Below are 18,733 nucleotides of genomic sequence, written 5' to 3'. Positions count from 1 at the left end.
AAAGCGCTAGAGTCATTGGCTGAACGCTTAGCCAATCGGAGGCAGTGCTCAGCCAATGAAAGACAGCTGAGCACTGCCTGTGATTGGTCACAGCACTCAGACAATCACAGGCAGCGCTCAGCCATTTAGGAATTCATTTATGTCTCTCTGAAAATGGCGATGCAAGGAAAATAAATCCTATGATAAATGTGTTTATTGTGAAAAAATAGTGAAAAATAAAAAATATGTATTAGGGATTATTGACACAGGCGTATATCGGCTGGGTTTTCACGCCTTGGCAGATATACGCTGCCCCTCTGATGCATTGGTTTACAATGCATAAGTGCACAGGGGCATGTCTCTAGTCAGGGGCTTTTACGTTATCGGCTGCAGCTGCATTGACTCCTATGGGAGCCAATGACAACTGCCGGAGAAGGGAGATGGGAGGGAGTTTAGCAGCGTGACTGCTAAACTCTGTCCCCATTCTCTTCTCCTCTTCGCCCCTTGCTGCTGTTTGCAATAGGAGGGGTGGGACAGGGGCGGAGCTAAGTCCCGCCCTGCCACTCCCATAGAAAAAAACTGTGGCAAGGGGCGGGAGCTCAGCACACTAGCTCTCGCCCCATTCCGCTCCCTTCCCTTGCAGAAAGCTGGCGAGGGGGAGGGAAGGGCCGGCTGACATACACTCTTGTGAATAAGCCCTTAATTTGATATTACTGCAATTGTACTTACCCACAGAATAAGGGCTTCTTCACACGAAGCGTATATCGCCCGCTGTTTTCACCATCTGATGCATTGGATTCCAATGCCTGAGATCACACAGACGTACTCCCAAGGTGTAAAAGTGCCCGGCCGGCCAATATAGCACCTGGCGCTTTTACGCCAAGCAGAAAAGATAGTTCTAGAACTATCTTTCCAGCCGGAATACATCGGCCACTGCATGGGCTGCTATGGGAGCCAATGACAACTGCCGGAGAAGGGAGGTGGGAGGGAGTTTAGCAGCGTGACGGCTAAACTCCCTCCCCCTTCTCCCCTCTGGCTGTTTGCAATGAGAGGGAGAGGGGTGGGGTTAATTCTGCCCCCTCCCATTGCTGGCTGGGGACAAGGAGCAGAGAGGAGAAGGGAGCCTGAGTCCGCCCCTGCCATTGCAGACAGCTGGAGGGGAGGAGAAAAGTAGAGAAGGAAGGGGGAGAACAGCTTAGCAGAGTTAAACTGTCTTCACCACCCAACAGCATTGCAGGCTCGGCATATATGCGCTGAGCCCATGCCATCTGAACAGGCGCACAAACATTAGATTTGTGAGCCCGTTCACACGTTTTTGCGGCACCAGCGGCTGCACGTAAAAATGCCTACAGCCGCGTGAAAGACCCCAAAGGGTAACATATCATTTATACTGCACCGTGAACTGCATATGAAAAAATAAAACAATATCAGAGGGACATTTGTTTGAACGGCTCGGCTGCTAGAACACAATAAAAAGGGATCAGAAATTTGTCTGTACCCCAAAATTGTACCAAAAACCAAGCCCTTACACAATGGAGGGGGAGAGGCCTTAGACTGTGTTATACACCCGTTTTGCAGGTTATGGTAAAATTTCAGTTTGGTTCATACTAATGCAAATGTAACTGAACTTTTGAAAATTCGCTCATCACTAATCAACAGTAAACATTCTAACTATGTGGGGCCACAAAAGGGGTATTGTTATGTTGTGACAGCACAAAGGGCAAAATATTACCGTGTGGGGCACTAAGAGCAGCACTATTATTGAGTGGTGCACTAGTACCGCCTGTGGAACAATAGTGCTATCTGTTCGGCACTATTATTTTTTAGGGATGTTGTCTGTTTGACACTATTTGTGGGGTTAATTAGACTAATGACAACATTATTTCTGAACTACATTATTTGCAGGTACTACCAGCACAACCCAGACATGTAGCTAGCTAGCAAGATAAATGGGGAGGGGTGGAGAAAGCAATGGCAAACTACTCCACTGCCAAAACTCTTCATGGATCACAGCCGGACAAGGATAGGAAAGCAAGGAGAACGCTGGTCCATAAAGTGACAAAAAGTCATCATCATGCAACACAGCATTCTGATAGGACGGCAGCAGGCACATATTCGGGGGCGCAGCACAGTTCGGGTGGGTAAGGAAAGGGTTAGTGAGGTGCTGGAAAAGTGAGCAACCAAAGTTGCAGACTTTGCAGAGACAAGTCGTGGCTGGAGGGATCTTCGGTTTTCCGTTAAACATATTGGCCATAACTTTTGTACAAGTTGTGCACAAAAATGAAAACTTTATGTCTGCGCTGCCGGCCCCGCCCCTACACCGAGCCAGCTGTCACTGCCCCCTCCGTACACAACCACGCTTCTCTGTTTACACAGAGCGTGGGCTTATTTACATAACCACGCCCCTCCCAACTCTGCTCCAACCACAAGTAGAAGGGGCGGGGCCTGTGTCGGTCCGTATGTATGAATGATATGTATGAAGATTTCGTGTGATTTCATCAAGCAGCCGTCACCGGAGAGCCCGGATCCCAGGTAAGTGGCAGCATAGCGGGGTGTAGCCGGACAGTGCAATACTGAGTAGAAGATGCCCGGGTGTGTGCCATCAGTGGGGTGCAGCTGGTGCTACTAGCGGTACTAGTGTCCCCGTCGGTATATAAAGTGCTGTTCGGCGGTAGGTAGCTGTGCCCGCAGTATATAATGCCCCGGGCTGCAGTTAATAGAATGGTATACACCGGGTACCGCTGCCCCTGGGTGCTGGCGGGGTCGCGCTGGTCCAGGCTGATGGGGTATTTTTAGGAGGAGGAGGAGGCTGCAGGACATGTGCTGCAGACAAGTCGGGGCTTGTAGACAGCGGCTCAGGTCCCATGCACTGAGCCCACAGCCGGCATAACTCTCACCCGGCGGCAGGTGGTGGGCGACGGGCACACATGTCACATATGTGGGCACATCAGGAGCCGAGAGGTGACCCTGGGGGGCTGCCCAGTGCTGCAAAGGACAGGTGACACTAAAGGTGACAGGTAGGAGGTGGCATCAGGGGCAATACTAATGCCAGGCGACCCAGCGACTCAATGGGGAAAAACATTCACTTTTATCGATTTATTTTATTTAAGTTTCTCTCCTTCGAAAGAAGAGCAGAGAGACGGAAACCGTGAACCGACCCCAACGCCGGTGTGACAGCGGCCTATGGGCGCCATCAGATTTGCACACGTTTTTGCACATGTAAGAACTGTATGTAAAAAGCGCAGAGAATAGAACCCGCTTATTGCAATGATTTCGCTCTAATTCCCTTTTTTTTGCGCGCCCGAGAAAATAGGACCTGCTCTATCCTTCCGCGTATTGGCACGCATCTGGGCGTGTTTTACAGTATTTTTTTCGCGCCTGTCGTGCATATATGCACACACAAAACACACAAACATTCACTATGTTCACGTACAATATGCATGAGAATAGAACATGCATGATTGTGAACGAACCCAAATCAATAGGTTCACTTCACTGCGTATTGCCTTGGAAGTATGCTGCGCTATTGAATTTGTGTGAATAAGCCCTTCGGCTTTTCCTGGGGAGGACTGCGGATGGGTAATTGGGGGATCTGTGAACAGGGAGGCGTTATAAGGAAGCAACTGCTAGATTCCCACCTGTAACTTCAGGCTTTATATTGTTACAATGTAGAAATACATGGGTAGTAATATGGGGGGCCAGCCATCTACTAGGGGGTCTTCAGGATATAGTAATATGGAGGGGGGGGACGGGACACTGATCTTCTGGGGGGTCTTCAGGATATAGTAATATGGGGGGGGGGCAGTGATCTTCTGGGGGGTCTTCAGGATATAGTAATATGGGGGGGTCACCCATCTACTAGGGGGTCTTCAGGATATAGTAATATGGGGGGGGGACAGTGATCTTCTGGGGGGTCTTCAGGATATAGTAATATGGGGGGGTCACCCATCTACTAGGGGGTCTTCAGGATATAGTAATATGGGGGAGCAGCGATCTACGGGGGGGGGGGGGGGGTCAGGATATAGTAATATGTGGGGGCAGTGATCTACTTTGGGGTCTTCGGGATATTGTAATATGTGGGGGCAGCGATCTACTGGGGGTCTTCAGGATATAGTAATATGGGGGGGGGGTCACCCATCTACTAGGGGGTCTTCAGGATATAGTAATATGGGGGAGCAGCGATCTACGGGGGAGGGGGGGGGGGCATCAGGATATAGTAATATGTGGGGGCAGTGATCTACTTTCGGGTCTACGGGATATTGTAATATGTGGGGGCAGCGATCTACTGGGGGTCTTCAGGATATAGTAATATGTGGGGGCAGCAATCTACTGTGGGGTCTTCAGGATATAGTAATATGTGGGGGCAGCGATCTACTGGGGGTCTCCAGGATATAGTAATATGGGGGAGCAGCGATCTACGGCTGAGGGGGGGGGCGTCAGGATATAGTAATATGGGGGAGCAGCGATCTACGGGGGAGGGGGGGGGGTCTTCAGGATATAGTAATATGGGGGAGCAGCGATCTACGGGGGAGGGGGGGCGTCAGGATATAGTAATATGTGGGGGCAGCGATCTGGGGGGTTTCAGGATATAGTAATATGTGGGAGCAGCGATCTACTGGGGGTCTTCAGGATATAGTAATATGTGGGGGCAGAGATCTACTGGGCATCTTCAGGATATAGTAATATGTGGGGGCAGCGATCTACTGGGGGTCTTCAGGATATAGTAATATGGGGGGGCAGCGATCTACTGGGGGTCTTCAGGATATAGTAATATGGGTGGGACAGCGATCTACTGGGGGGTCTTCAGGATATTGTAATATGTGGGGGGCAGCGATCTATGGGGGTCTTCCAGATATATAGTAATATGTATCACAGTTGTTCGAATCGACCTCATAGGCAATGAATGGAACAGATGCGTCAGCGCCACTCTTGCCAAACTACTACTTACTGCAGTCATACAGGGGATTTAGGGGCCATTCTAGTAGTGGGCACCCGCGATCCGATATTTATCACCTGTCCTTTGGCGTGAGTTATAGTAAATATGGAAGGGGGCGCTCACACAAGCGGTTTTCGCACAGTACGATCATGATTTGGATGGAACCCACAATGGATTCTACTCTCAGTGTTTAGCGTGCACAGATTTTGCGTGTTCGAATACTCACACAAACTCAGTCACGTTAATAAGATCTAACGGCGACGCGCTTTTCTCGCAACATCCAAATCACAGGTTTATGAGTGGGATCCCGTATGAATAGACCTTGGGGTGCCTTCACACTTGCAATAAAATTGCGCGATGAGAGAGTGAGTGAAAACGCAGAATTATGAAACCAATGATTTTCAATGGTTTCATTCCCATTTGCGAGGTTTTCACTCATGCAGAATGGAGAGAAAAAAAATCGCGGCATGTCCTATCTTTCTGCGTTTTGCGATTTTTACATTTTTCTTTAGCTCCCATGTTTCCTTATTGAGCCTCCTTTTTTTCACATCACAACGCACAAACTTGCGATACGTTTTTAACATTAGAAACTCCTATTGACTTTTGCACGAGAAAATTGCGCAATTTTATTGCGCCAGAAAATTGCGGGCGACAGCAATGCAAAATTATTTTCAGGAACAAGCATTGCTGACGCTGAAAAATCGTGGAAACAATGATGCGATTTTGCTGCGATTTTCTCACGGCAAAATGGCAATTGCCAGTGTGAAGGAGCGCTCAGAGCTTAAACAGATGGGCGCATGCGTTATTACCCTCGCCGCTACGGAGCTTATTAGCGCATGAACCACGTAATATTTATTTACACAATGGTTTTGTGTCGTCCCGTCTTGTGGCTGTGATTTTCAAGCGCGCCCGTGTGTTAAAGCTCTTAGGCCAGCTAAGTATGAGTGGAGAATAGAACCTATTGATTTCAATGAGCTCATACACATTTTCGTATTTTGCGCACGCATTTTTTAAAAAAACGGAACATATTCTGTTTCTCTGCGTCCTCACAAAAGGCAATATGGGATTGCACAATACACAAGGAAATGCGTGAAACACTGCAGAATTCTGCTGGAAAATAAGGGAGATGGAATTAAACCTTCACAGCGCCACCTATTGGTAGGCAGCATTCCTTCAAGCCAAAATCAGACTTTTTATACAAACCTTGTAACAATGGCTGGGAATAAGCATTGTTACAAGGCTTGTATTAAAAGTCTGACTTTGGCTTGAAGGAATGCTGCATTCCTATAGGTGGCACTGTAGAGGTTTTATTCCATCTCACGTATTTGCATATTACCCAGAGGAGCGTGCATGGCCATTTAAGTCACCCCACTCACCATCTAGGTGCTCTCCCTAAGGAGAAAAGATAGTGTTTCCGATCTGCTGGAAACGAACACATCTGAAATTTCTTACACATTTCAGCACCCATGAACACGCCCTGCGGGCAGAAAAAGTACGGAGGAATATGCCGATACGCGTACAAATAAGCCTTGTCAAATGTGCAAATATGTTGCGCTGAGGCGCACGCAATCACACATACATTTGTGTGAAGCCAGCCTTAGTCTGTGGAAGCCCCCGCTCCTAAACCTTTCCTGCACTTTTTCTCACCATTACTGAATGTTGGCGAGAAAAGTGAAAAATGGAAAAGTCACAAATTATCAGACAGATGTGACGATCACCGCAATCCACTTGTTTTGCATTCAACTGTCTGGTTGCATTAGTTTTCTATTTAGTGAATGCCCACTTCGTACTGCTCACTGATTGGCCTGTGCTGATCACGTAAGCTGCTCTGGCCAATCAGAAAGTAGTTATAGAGTATTGTAATCCTAACACTTAGGGGTCCTGCCCACGGCCGTGACGGTCTCCGCAAGTGGAATACCGGAGCGGAGACCGTCACCACGGCCACCCCAAAGACCCCATACTCACCTCCAGATCCACTGCATAGCTCCCACATGACGCACTGGCGTGCATGCGCAGTACAGCTCATGACGCACCGGCGGTGTCATATGACGCGGTGGGCGGGACGTGTATTCACGCTATACTTCCGCTGTGCTACAGCGGAAGTATAGCGTGATTGGTGGCTTCCATTGACTACAATGGAATCCGTCCACGCGTATTAACACGGCAAATAGGACATACCGCAGGTAATTTCACGCTGCGGAATGGCTATAGACTATAGACAAGTGAGCCGGAGCTTCGGAGGATACGTGTGACTGAGCGGACAGCGCCTGTTAGGTGATGAATTGGTGTTTTTTTTTTTTGTTATAACGCGGCTGGGGCTTATTTTAGGGACAAACAACAGGACTTTCTACTGTAAAAGTTGCATCACACCGCACGAAAACCGCATTTTCATGCGATGCAACACATAGGAAGGCTCCATAGAGAAACATGGGCTACAAAACATAGCAAATCGCGGCAATATTCAGCATGCCACTATTTTTTTTCTCGCAATGTAGCAGCCTACAAAACATTACTAATGGAAAGGAACCCATAGGAAATCAAACAATTTTTTCACCCGTGTGAAAGCGGCCTTAAAGACACAACTTGGGGTTCTTGGGCATCCATCCAAATTTGTGAAACAAGGCACCCGCCTATCATGCACCATTTTTGAGGGCTTTGACAGACGAGCGTATGTACAAATACGCTTGTGTCAGAACATACCGTGTTTCTCTGACAAGAAGACACTGTCTTATATTAATTTTTGCCCCCCAAAAGGCACAGTGTCTTATTTTTGGGGATATCTTGTAATACTGACCTAGTAGACGGAGTTCGGATCCCTTGTGCTGGGCTGTGACGCTGTTGGAGGCTTCCGTGTAGTCCTGAACGACTGAATGACATAATTGAATGGCTGTGATTGGTTAATCGAGCGCCGGCTCTGATTGGCTGACGTTCGAACCAATCAGAGCATTCACTTGTTGGAGGCGGGGTATTCAAGCTTCGCTACCAGGAAGAAATGCTCTGTCAGCGTCCAGGAGGAAGCGACAGCCTACAGCAGCGCCGCAGCCCAGCGCAAGGGACCCGAACGCTGGCTGCTAGGTGAGTATTGCTTCTTTTTTTCATGTAGTTTAGCTAGGGCTTATTTTTTGGGGAGGGCTTATATTTCTCATATTTCTGCATGAAACGCAAAAAGGTAGGACCTGCCCTATCTTTTCTCGTATGTAGAACTTGCACGCGAGAAACGTGCGCCTGTGAACTATCCTATTGCAATCAGTGGGTTCTATTTGTCACGTTTTGCAGGTGTGATTTTTCACGCAGGTAAAAACGTGCTCAAGCACGTTGGTCTGTTTAAGGCCTAATACTGGTGGGAGAGGGTCCTGTGGGCCCACAGCTTCATGTAGCCTCTTGCTTAGAAGATTGGGAGTCTTGTGCCAGTGCTGCTCCAAGACAAAATGATCATACCTTCATTTTAATTAACTTTTTTTGGTGCCAAAAAGAACTCTTCTTGGACTTGGAGCAAAGCCAACAGACATAAAACAAGTAACACCACAAAGGGATGTGTGTGCGACCTTAATATATCTTCCTCCGCTTCCTTTACCCACAGTCATCCCCACTTCCACTACAGCTATGTGAAAGTTTCCAGCCCAGTGGGCCTCTTTGTTCTCTCCTATATGTTTGAAGAATGCCAGAGGTTCTTCTCCATAAAGACAGAAGACTGAATCTAGCGCTTTACAGCCTGATTCACACGAGCGTATATTCATATTTCTGCACATTGTTTTTGCGGAACGAACAATGCTTTTTTGCATGTGCATCGGCGTATTTTTACACGTTCATTGGCACGCAACAAACAAAAGACGCACCGATTTAGGCCTCATGCCCACGGCTGTGATGGACTCCACCAGCGGGATATCCCCCCCAAAGACTCCATGCACTCCTCTCCAGATCCGCTGGGCGCGTCCCGTCTGGTGAGCCGGCGCGCATGCGCAGTACAGCACTTGACACGCCAGCAGTGCGGGATGACGCAGCAGGCAGTGGGCGGGATGCACAATTACGCGATACTTCTGCTGTAGCACAGTTTAGTGTGACCGCCGGCTTCTATTGACTACAATGGAAGCTGGCCGCGTGTATTAGAGCATGCTGCGGAACTCCGCGGTAGAATTACACAGCGTAAACATTGAGCTATAAGGTTCAATAGAACCTATTAGCTGCAGCATAATGCCACAGATTTCCACCACGTGAAACGTGGCAGAAATCCGGCTATGGGCTTTAGCCCTTAAATGGCTAACTAGTCCAGTGAGTTCTGAATGTATTCTTTTTCCAGCGGAATTCCGCATCGTATCTCGCTCCCTAGCATATTGCACGCGCATCTGTATACCCCCTATTGACTTCCATGGGACCTTTGGTGTGCAAATGCACAGAAAAATAGAGCATGCTCCAGGGGTGTTTTTTTTTTTGCATGACCGAAATGCGCAGAAGAAATACGCGCATGTGAACGTGTGTATTGGGCGCACAAATACGTCCATGTGTATCTGGCCTATCAAAAGATATAACTGGTTCCCCTTCTGCTGCAGCTGAAGATCGCTAGTTCACCGAAGTGACGCAAGGCTGTTTTGTTACAAAATCACCTCGCATCTGCTGCAAAATCGCATGTTGGCATGATATCAGGCTGTGATGAGGTTAGCCTTAGGGTATGTTCTTATGGCGGAATTATTGCGAACTTTACGCCTTTAGAAACCATGTCAAAATTCACGACTGTTTGTCATGGATTCGCATGCGGAATATGCCGGTCAATAATGCCCTGACTGTGATAGGGCTCACTTCGTTTCTGTTCGGCATTCCGGGATTTCATAAGACAAAATAACGCGTCGTACTGCGCTTTTTTTGTCCTATTTATTTTTCACGGAAATCAGCAACGGAGTTTAGAACAGAATTTCTGATGCTATGGGCTTCTCACGCGAATGTGTTTGCGCACATAAAATCTGCACATGCTAAACACAGATATAGAACCCATTGATTTTAATGGGTTTGTTCTCATAACCGCGTTTGGGCACACATTTCCCGCGCATGGAAGAAAGTAGGACCTGCTCTATCTTTCTGCGTTTTACGTAGTGAAACTCCCATAGAAGTCTGTTTTTTTTTTTTGCTGAAAACAGACAACTTCATATCCCACTGCAGTGGCCCGACTTGGTATTGCAGTCTAAGTTCCCATTCATTTCATTGGGAACTTAGACTGCAATACCAGGCTGGGTTACTGCAGTGCGAATGAAGCTGTGTGTTTTTCACAGAAATCAGCTCTGTGCCTGAAAGCCGAATTAGGTGCCAGTGTTCGCAGGTATGTGCATATGAGTTTTGCGCATATCCATGTGTTCATATGTGCACTTTTGCGTACCCCATAGGCTCTCATAAGGATCCTTGGGTGCGCAAATGTGCACTGAAATAGAGCAGTAAGAATGAAAACAATTGGTTCTTTTCTCTGCGTATTACACGCACAAGTACACGCGCAAATTTGCTTGTGTGAAAAAGCCCGTGGGCTTAAACAGACGAACATATTTGCGCATGTGAAACTCTCGCCCGCAAAACGTGACAAAGCGAACCCATAGATTTCAATGATTTTGTTTTCATGAATGTGTTTCTCGCACGCAAATCCTGTGTACCTGCAAAGATTGGTCCTGCCTTATCTGTCTGCGTGTTAGGGCTCCCGCACAGGAGCGTGACGTATAAACGCTCAAGAGAGCGTGACATGATTGCGTTACATGTTGTACATGACTCCGCTGAAGCTTTTCAGTAAGACGGTACATTATAGGCTCTGTATGATTGCCGTATGTCCTTGCTCCGCACACTAGGCTTATGTCACATGGGTGAGCGCAATACCGCCGTGAGAGACTCGCAGCGATAACGCATATTTGCTCATGCGATGTTTGAGCGTCAATGATACTTTTTCCTGAATAATAATAATATTGCATCGCTGCCGCCTGTGATTTTCTCGCACATTTTATTCACGCAATAGACTATAACAGGAGTTGCCTATGTTAAAAATGCATTACATCACTCGTACATGGCAGGTTCGTACGTTGCGACGCGATAAATCAGAGGCTCCATAGGGAAACATAGGTGAAAAAACACAGCAAAATGCAGAAAGATAGCACAGGGCCGTATCGGGGCCCAAAAAGGGCCCATAAGGGGAGGCCCTGCATTTCATGGTTGCTAGGGAACCAAAGGAAGGTGAGGAAGGGGTTAACGTATAGTAAAAAAAAATAGAAGGGGGGTGTTAGTGGGGGTGGATAGGCGTTGATTGGTAGGTAGAGAATTAGGGGTGGTGATTAGGAAGTTTTAAAAGGGGGATTTTCGGCGGGAGCGTGATATTTGAAAAGTGTATTGTGGAGAGTCCTGCCCGCCCTCCCCGCCTATAGAGAAGAGAAGGGTTCTTTGTTAGGAGTATATTCATGGTAATTTTAGGTAGATTGAGGGATATTGGCGTAAAGAGAAGGTAAATGAACCCATTGACATCAATTGGCTCTATTCGCCGTGATTGATGGGCAAAATCATGGTAAAACACGCTCGTCAGACGAAGCCATTACCGCGTATTACAGGTGATAGAGCCCTATTGTTCTATATCGGTGCGTAATAAATGCTGTACATTCTGACAGACTTTAGGCAGCGTAAAAAAACATTTTTCAATTTTAGCTAAAGAACAAAAAAAAACTATTCCATAACACTCTTTTTTTCTGTTATGACGGTCTACAGTTAATCTAAGGGCTCCTTCACACAGGTGTGTGCCGACCGCGTATCATGTGCGCGGGTTTTGCCATATCTGCCATAGGCTCCCATTTTGCGGCTCACACATATGACACAAAATCCACGCACAATAAATAACGCACCGTGTTACAAATTGGCACGTATTATACACGCCAAGGTAGTGCATGGCGGCTTGCAGCAAGTACACAATGCCATGACGTACTTGCTGCGTGGCGCGCAGTGAATTACACCCGTGTGACATTGCCTTAAGGCCGCTCTCACACAGCCCGCTTTTTACCATAATTAGAGCGTTGTTTCAAATGCAGCGCTAATCGCGGTGCGACGCCTTCATTGATTTTAATGGGACCTTGCAGACTAGCGCTTGATTTTCAAGCACTGTCTGCTTTATTTTCGTGAGTTTTAGCGCTTGTTTACGCACCTCATCACCCATCACAATGATGGGGTGTATTAAAAAACACTGTCAAACGCTGTAGAATGTATTTGAAAATTCCACGTGAAATCGGACGTGTCGTTTGGTGAACGTATGTGTGAGAGCGGCCTAAGGCTTAGGCTGAATTTACACGAGCATATGCGTTTTTGCGCCACGCTTTTGTAAATCAGAAGTTGAATTTTTTTGTAAGATAGTGCTGTTTTTACTGTACACTTTGCATGCACAAATCGTGGACACGCCAAAAAAACCTCCGCTAATTAGTTTCATATGTTCTATTTCCTGGCGCAAATGTGAAGGAAAATAGAACATGCCGCAGCGCCGGCCCCATTGAAAGCAATAGGAGAACAACGCGGTCCTCTGGCACAACTGTGGCAGGGGATTCTTTCGTCCCCGCGGTGAGTTCCATCATCACTGAACACTGCGACAGCACGGACCTTTCTGGTGCACGCATGTCCTATCTTTTGCTGGTGCGAGTATTTTGTGCCTGTAAAAGACGGACATGTGAACACTACATAGGGGACCAATGGTTCTATCAGCCACGCTTTTTTTGCGCACATAGCCGCATGCAAAAAAATGCTCGTCTGACTTCACCCTTATAGATAAATGGTAGCATACATTGTCACTTTCGTCGGAAGGCATCGCCTGTGTTTCTGCAATGTTTCCCGTTAAAATCAGTGGTAAACTTTTGCGATCCTTAGAATTTCACAGAAGTGATGAGAGGCGTAAAAATGACAGTAAAAATGCTTTATATCCGCAGGTTCACACGTGCGATATAAGGTCGAGTTTCTCAGCCCCTATATCGTGCTCGCCGGTGTGAATATAGCATAAGGCTACCTGCACACGGTTAAGGCCCAATGTCCACGGGCAGATTCGTTTGCAGAACCTGCGTGGAAGATCCGCAAATGAAGTCGCCCACAGCGATGCATTAGCGTCCGCAGGACCGTAAAAAGCATGCAATTTTTCCCCACGTGCGTATTGCAGCATGCTCCATTTTTCTGCAGATCCCGCAAGACGGCTTCCATTGAAGTCAATGGAAGCCATCCGATCCATTGCACACCCGCACTGTCACTGTGGACGTGCCGCGAAACCATGGAAAAGCAGAAGAAAAAAAAAAATTGCGCTGCGTGTGCATCCGTGCTGAAAAAAAGAAGATCCGGCCGGCACTGAGGAGAACTGTGCTGGATCCGGAGAGGTAAGAAACTGTCATTTCCTGTCCATTCCGCTGCGGGATTCACCAGTGGATTCTGTGCGTGCAAGTGGACATTGGGCCTAAGTGCGACAGCGGTCCCTGACACTCAGCCTTATATCGTGCTTGTGAACATACCAGGTACCCGCGGATACGAGTACAATGTACCCGCGGGTACATTTACTGTCAAAAACGCCTCTCGCCACTTCTGTGAAGTTGCGATCCTCCGTTGCGGCTTTTAACTGCGTCAGAGGATCAGCTGATGTTTACCTCGCGTGCGCCTCACATGCCCTGCGATGTGTTTTCCTGTCCCATTGAAAACAATGAATAATGCATTCCGAGAAACGCACAAAGATAGAGCACGTCGCGATTTCTTTCTTAAAAAATGGTGTTCTTAGGCCACTTTCACACGGCTGAGAAAATCGATGAAAGCCGCGCCGAGGGACGCTACTTTACCTGAAGTAATGAGAGGCGTTTTTGACATCACACATTCACAAGTGCCATGTCGGGCCAAGTTTCACGGGCAAATATCGCACCGGGCCGTGCGCAGGTCTCCTGAGGCTCGGATGCCAAGTGAGACAGCCCGGCCCCCATGGCGTACAGTTTGATACCTTTCCAATGTATATAGCAGGCAGCAGACAATGTATATAGACGGTGATTGTGCGGTAAGCATGTCTGGACCCGTCTGATCCATAAGTAGTCACTTCATATCCTGCCTGAAGTCACATCAGTAGATTCTGTTGTGAAATTTATAGAAAACAAATCCTTTTCTGAAAATTCCCAAATTTTATTTTACAAACAATCAGGGGTTGTGCGATCTAGAAATACTCGGTCCATATTAGGGCATCCCGAGCTAAAAGAAGGGATCCTTTCTTCTCTAGAGCTTTCCTACAACACGAAAAAAAAAAGACAGGCTGGTTTCACACGGGCGAGAAAAACGTGCGATTTTTTTTTTTTTTACCACACAATTTTCGCAGTAAAAAAGCAGATTATGAAACCAATGATTTTCAATGGTTTCCTTCCAATTTGCGATGTTTTTACTGATGTCATGTTAAGAGAATAAAAAATCGCGGCACGCTCCATCTTTGTGCGATTTTATTTATTTATTTTTTATCTCCCATTTTTACCTTCTTTTTATCACATTGCAACGCACGAAAGATGCATTGCGATGCGATTTTTAACATTAGAAAGTCCTATTGATTTTATTGCGGGCGGCAGCGATGCAAGAGTATTCTTAAAAAAAGCATGGCTTTCACCCGTGTGCCTGAGGCGTCTTACACACGGGTGAGCATGATATCGGGCTGTGAAACTCGACTCAGTATCGTGTTCGTCAACGCGCGATTTAACTGCGGATGTGAGGCGTATTTCTTTAAAAACGCCTCCCATCACTTCTGGTAAAGTAGTGATCGCTAAGTGTTTCTCCTTGTTTTCAGTGGGAAACCTCGCATCGCACTCGCTTGCACATGGCACATTGTGCGATGTGTATCCGCCACTATTGAAAACAATGGACAATGCGTTCCAATAGAACGCCCAGAGATGGGACACGCCGCAATGTTTTTCCCGCTCCTTGAAGCGGGAGAAAATCGCTCATGTATATGACCCCATTCAAAAGTATGTGGTCCATATTCATCCGTGATTTGTGCATCTCAAATGCATACATCTTGAGGCCTCATGAATTCATGAATGGGTGTGAGTGAGTGCTGCCTCTGATTGGCTCAGCGCAGGGACCAATCAGGGGCAGCTCTCACTCACACCCACTGCAGGCCGGCCGCACTGAACTCCGTCTGCCGGGACAAGGTGAGTATATATATTTTTTTGTATTTTTACACATTTCTGGATGAATTGCAGGGAAGGGCTTATATATTTAAGCCCTTCCTGACAATTCATCCCGCGCTCGCCGGCAGCCCATTGCTTTCAATGGAGCCGGCTGTATTGCCGGCTCCATTGAATTCAATGGGCAAACATCGTTCTTCTCTGCCACAGCTGTTACAGCTGTGGCAGAGAAGAATGATTTGTCTGCTATATGTTCCCAATGGGGGCAGCGCTGCTGCCGCCGGCCCCATTGAGCGCATATAGAGAAGAGAACAGGAATCGCAGATTGCAGATAGGTGCGATCTGCGATTTCTGTTCTATAATTTATCGGACGAGCGCATAAAAAGCGCTCATGTGTCCGATACCATTGCAAAGCAATGGTTTTAAAAAATCGCCGGACGCATGCGCATGCGCAAATCGCGCGAAAAAACGCCCGTCTGACTAAGGCCTGAGTGATTTTCTCGGCCGTATGAAAGCGGTCTAAGGTCTAAAAATCTCCACAGACTTAATATATGGCGCATATTTTTAATCCACTGCACATCAATTTATTCTGCGGATTTCACCTCAAATGAGAGAGTAAAATGTACTTCAAAATCTGGATGACACGGATCTGCACCAAAATCTGCAGCTTATTTTCCACCACGGAAAATTTGATAAGTGTGTGCATACACTAAGGCCGCTTTCACACGGCCGTGAGAATCGCCCAAGATTTGTACATTGTGAGGCGCACAACTATGAACCCTATTCTTTTGAACGGGGTCATACATTAGCGAGATTTTTTTCCCCCGCATCTTATCGTGCTATGGGGAAAAAAAATCGTCATATATCCAATATTTGGACGTTTCCTCGGAAATGCCTCGCTCATTGTTGGCCGGGAAAATGATGCGAAGTTTCCCATTGAAAATCGCTACTTTACTGAAGTGATGCGATGCGTTTTTGACACAAAAATGACTTACATCCGTGGGGACATCACACGGTCCCGAGCATGATATTGAGCCGAGTTTCACGGCCCAATATCTTGCTCACCCATGTGAAATTAGCCTAGGTCCTCTCTCACACGGATGTAAGTTGCTGAGTGCTACATGTGAGCACGCAACATGTACACAGTGACATGCGTACTTTCTGCTTGCCGACGATCCCCATGCACTATGTTTGCGCATGCCACAGATTTTTTTGCGCATATTTCTCACGCTTTGTATGAAAGGCGCAGTTACTATGTGCACCAAACTAGTGTGAGAGAAAACTAACACTCTGGGATGAAAAATGGTATTTAGTATCATTTTGGGTGATTTACTTTCAGCTGGCTATGAATGCCCTTGGATGCCCGTAAATACTGTTAGATGGTATCTACTAATAACATTGTAAAACCCTTGGCGGTGTAGAGTTAATGTGCGTCCAGCCGGTGTCGCCCACACAATCCCTAGAGCATATCCATTGCAATCCCTTCACCTCTCTCTTGGCTTTCGGCTGCCTACTCTTGACCTGTTGTGAGGCCAGAACATTGAGATCCAGCAACCAGAGTGCCGAGGATTAGGATCCGTTACAGGTACAACCCCTGGGTTGGTTTAAGATGGAATATTTTGAGAAGTGTTTCTAGGCCTTCATACATGACTACCTTTCCTTTGAGAACAGTGACCATCTCCTACAATACCGCCAACATGGTCAGAGGGGTAACTTGAAACTTCTGTTCCCCAATACATAATCTGTAATGGGGCCCCCAACTATAGTACTGGGCTCCCTATATGGAGAAGAGAAGCCTTATGGGCCCCCGAAGGCTCCTGGGCCCGGAAGCAACCGCATCCCCTATAGGTACGCCAATGCCTGTATACTGGACCAGCCATAGTAATGAACCAGAGAAAGAGGTTAACCAACAGTTATCTGATGTGCCTAATTGGCGCTGTTCACGCTCGGGCTGTTTTCTGTCAGGTTTCTATGACATTTTGATAGAATAGCATAGAGAAGACAGAAACCTGACAGCCTCATTATATGTCTATGGAGTGAAAGCAAAAACGGATCACAACAGATATACGGATATCATGGGGCCCATAAAAATGGAAGTCATGACACTAATATGAAAAGGGACTAAGATGACCACTATTATTAATGATGTGTCCCCTTTTTTTAATTATTTTTGGTTTTTCCTCCACGCTTTCAAAAAATCTTAACTCTTTTTTTATTTTTCCATTGGAGTGTAATGCAATTCTGTCATCTTGGGGGTGGGGTGAAGCTGTTTTTATGGCGTAGACACTGCAGCAAAAATGACATGATGTTCTGTGGGTCAGTACGATTACCACGATACAAAATTTATACAGTAGTGCCTTGGTTTACAAGTTTAATCCATTCCGTGACGGAGCTCTTAAGCCAAAACACTCGTTTGTCAAGTCACTTTTCCCCATTGAAATGAATTGGAACGCCAGTAATGCGTTCCGGACCTCCCCAAAAATAAGCCGCAACTACACTACAGTACAGTTATATGTAAAAGAACAAACATCAATACTCACCTACCACCGGCGTTCCGGTCCTCGCAATTGTCTCCGTCATTGAATGGCTGTGATTGGTTAATCCAGCGCCGGCTTTCATTGGCTGACGCGGCGCTGCATTAGCCTGCTGGTGTTCAAGCCCCGCTTCTAGGAAGAAATGCTCTGTCGGCGTGGAGGAGAAAGCGGTAGCCTGCAGCAACGCCGCAGACCATCGCAAGGACCGGAACGCTGGCGGTAGGTGAGTATTAGACACACACACACACCCTTCCGGAGACTCAACTTGCGAGCTTCTTGCCTTGCAAGTCAAGAAGCTCGCAAGCCGAGGCACTGGCAAGCCGAGGTACTACTGTATAGTTTTTTGCTGTACTAATTATAAAAAAATAAAATAGCTTTGGAGAAAATTTTCTACATGACCACCATAACTTTTTCATATTTCAGTTGATATGTGTGAGAGCTCGTTTGTTGCGGGACATCCTGTAGTTTTTAGAGGTTCCATTTTGGAGTGTGTTTAACTTTTTGAGTGCTTTTTGTTATCTTTTTTCTTAGAGGAGGGGTGACCAAAAAAAGCACAATTCTGGGCTGATGTTTTTTCACACTATGCAAGATAAATAATGCGTTACTTTGAAGGATTAGAGTTTTACGAATGCGTTGATGTCATATATATATATATATATATATATATATATATATATATATATATATATATATATATATAATTTTAATTGATTTATTTATATTTTATTATAATTATGGAAGAGGCTTTTTAAACTTTTAATATGCTTTTTTTTCAGTAGTGGAATATATATTTTTTCATTTATTTTTCCTTTCTTTTTGTCCCATTGGAGATCCAAACTTGCAATAGTTTAATTGCTTATACCATGTACTGCAATTCTTCAGTATTGCAGCATATCTTAAAGGGGTTGTCCCGCGATAGCAAGTGGGGTTAAGCACTTCTGTATGGCCATATCACTGCACTTTGTAATATACATTGTGCATTAAATATTGGCCATACAGAAGTTATATACTTACCCCCTCCGGTGTTGGCGTCCCCGTCTCCATGGCGCCGACCAAAGCCGCCTTCTCCCTGGATTAGACGCGCTTGCCCTGAAGGGGCCGCTCCGGCGTGCTCGCGCCGCACAGGTCTTCTGCGCATGCGCAGAAGTCCCCTGCGGCGCGAG

At 46.6% G+C, this 18,733-nt stretch overlaps 1 protein-coding gene across 2 annotated transcripts in view; it reads left to right on the top strand.

The window, feature by feature from the left end:
- The first annotated feature begins 2,423 nt into the window (after positions 1-2,423).
- The window catches only part of EDA2R (ectodysplasin A2 receptor), a 43,168-nt gene continuing 26,858 nt past the window's right edge, over positions 2,424-18,733 (top strand). The window contains exon 1 of one of the 2 annotated variants that reach the window (XM_066580975.1): positions 2,424-2,511. The gene's annotated coding sequence lies outside the window, so the exon portion shown is untranslated. Of the gene's footprint in view, positions 2,512-2,818; positions 2,997-18,733 lie in introns of those variants that run through there. The other variant, XM_066580977.1, reaches the window with a different exon arrangement.

Source organism: Eleutherodactylus coqui, chromosome 10 (assembly GCF_035609145.1).
Source record: "Eleutherodactylus coqui strain aEleCoq1 chromosome 10, aEleCoq1.hap1, whole genome shotgun sequence".
NCBI lineage: Eukaryota > Metazoa > Chordata > Amphibia > Anura > Eleutherodactylidae > Eleutherodactylus > Eleutherodactylus coqui.
Note: the sequence above shows the minus strand (reverse complement) of the source record. Positions and strands in the feature narration are given on the sequence as shown.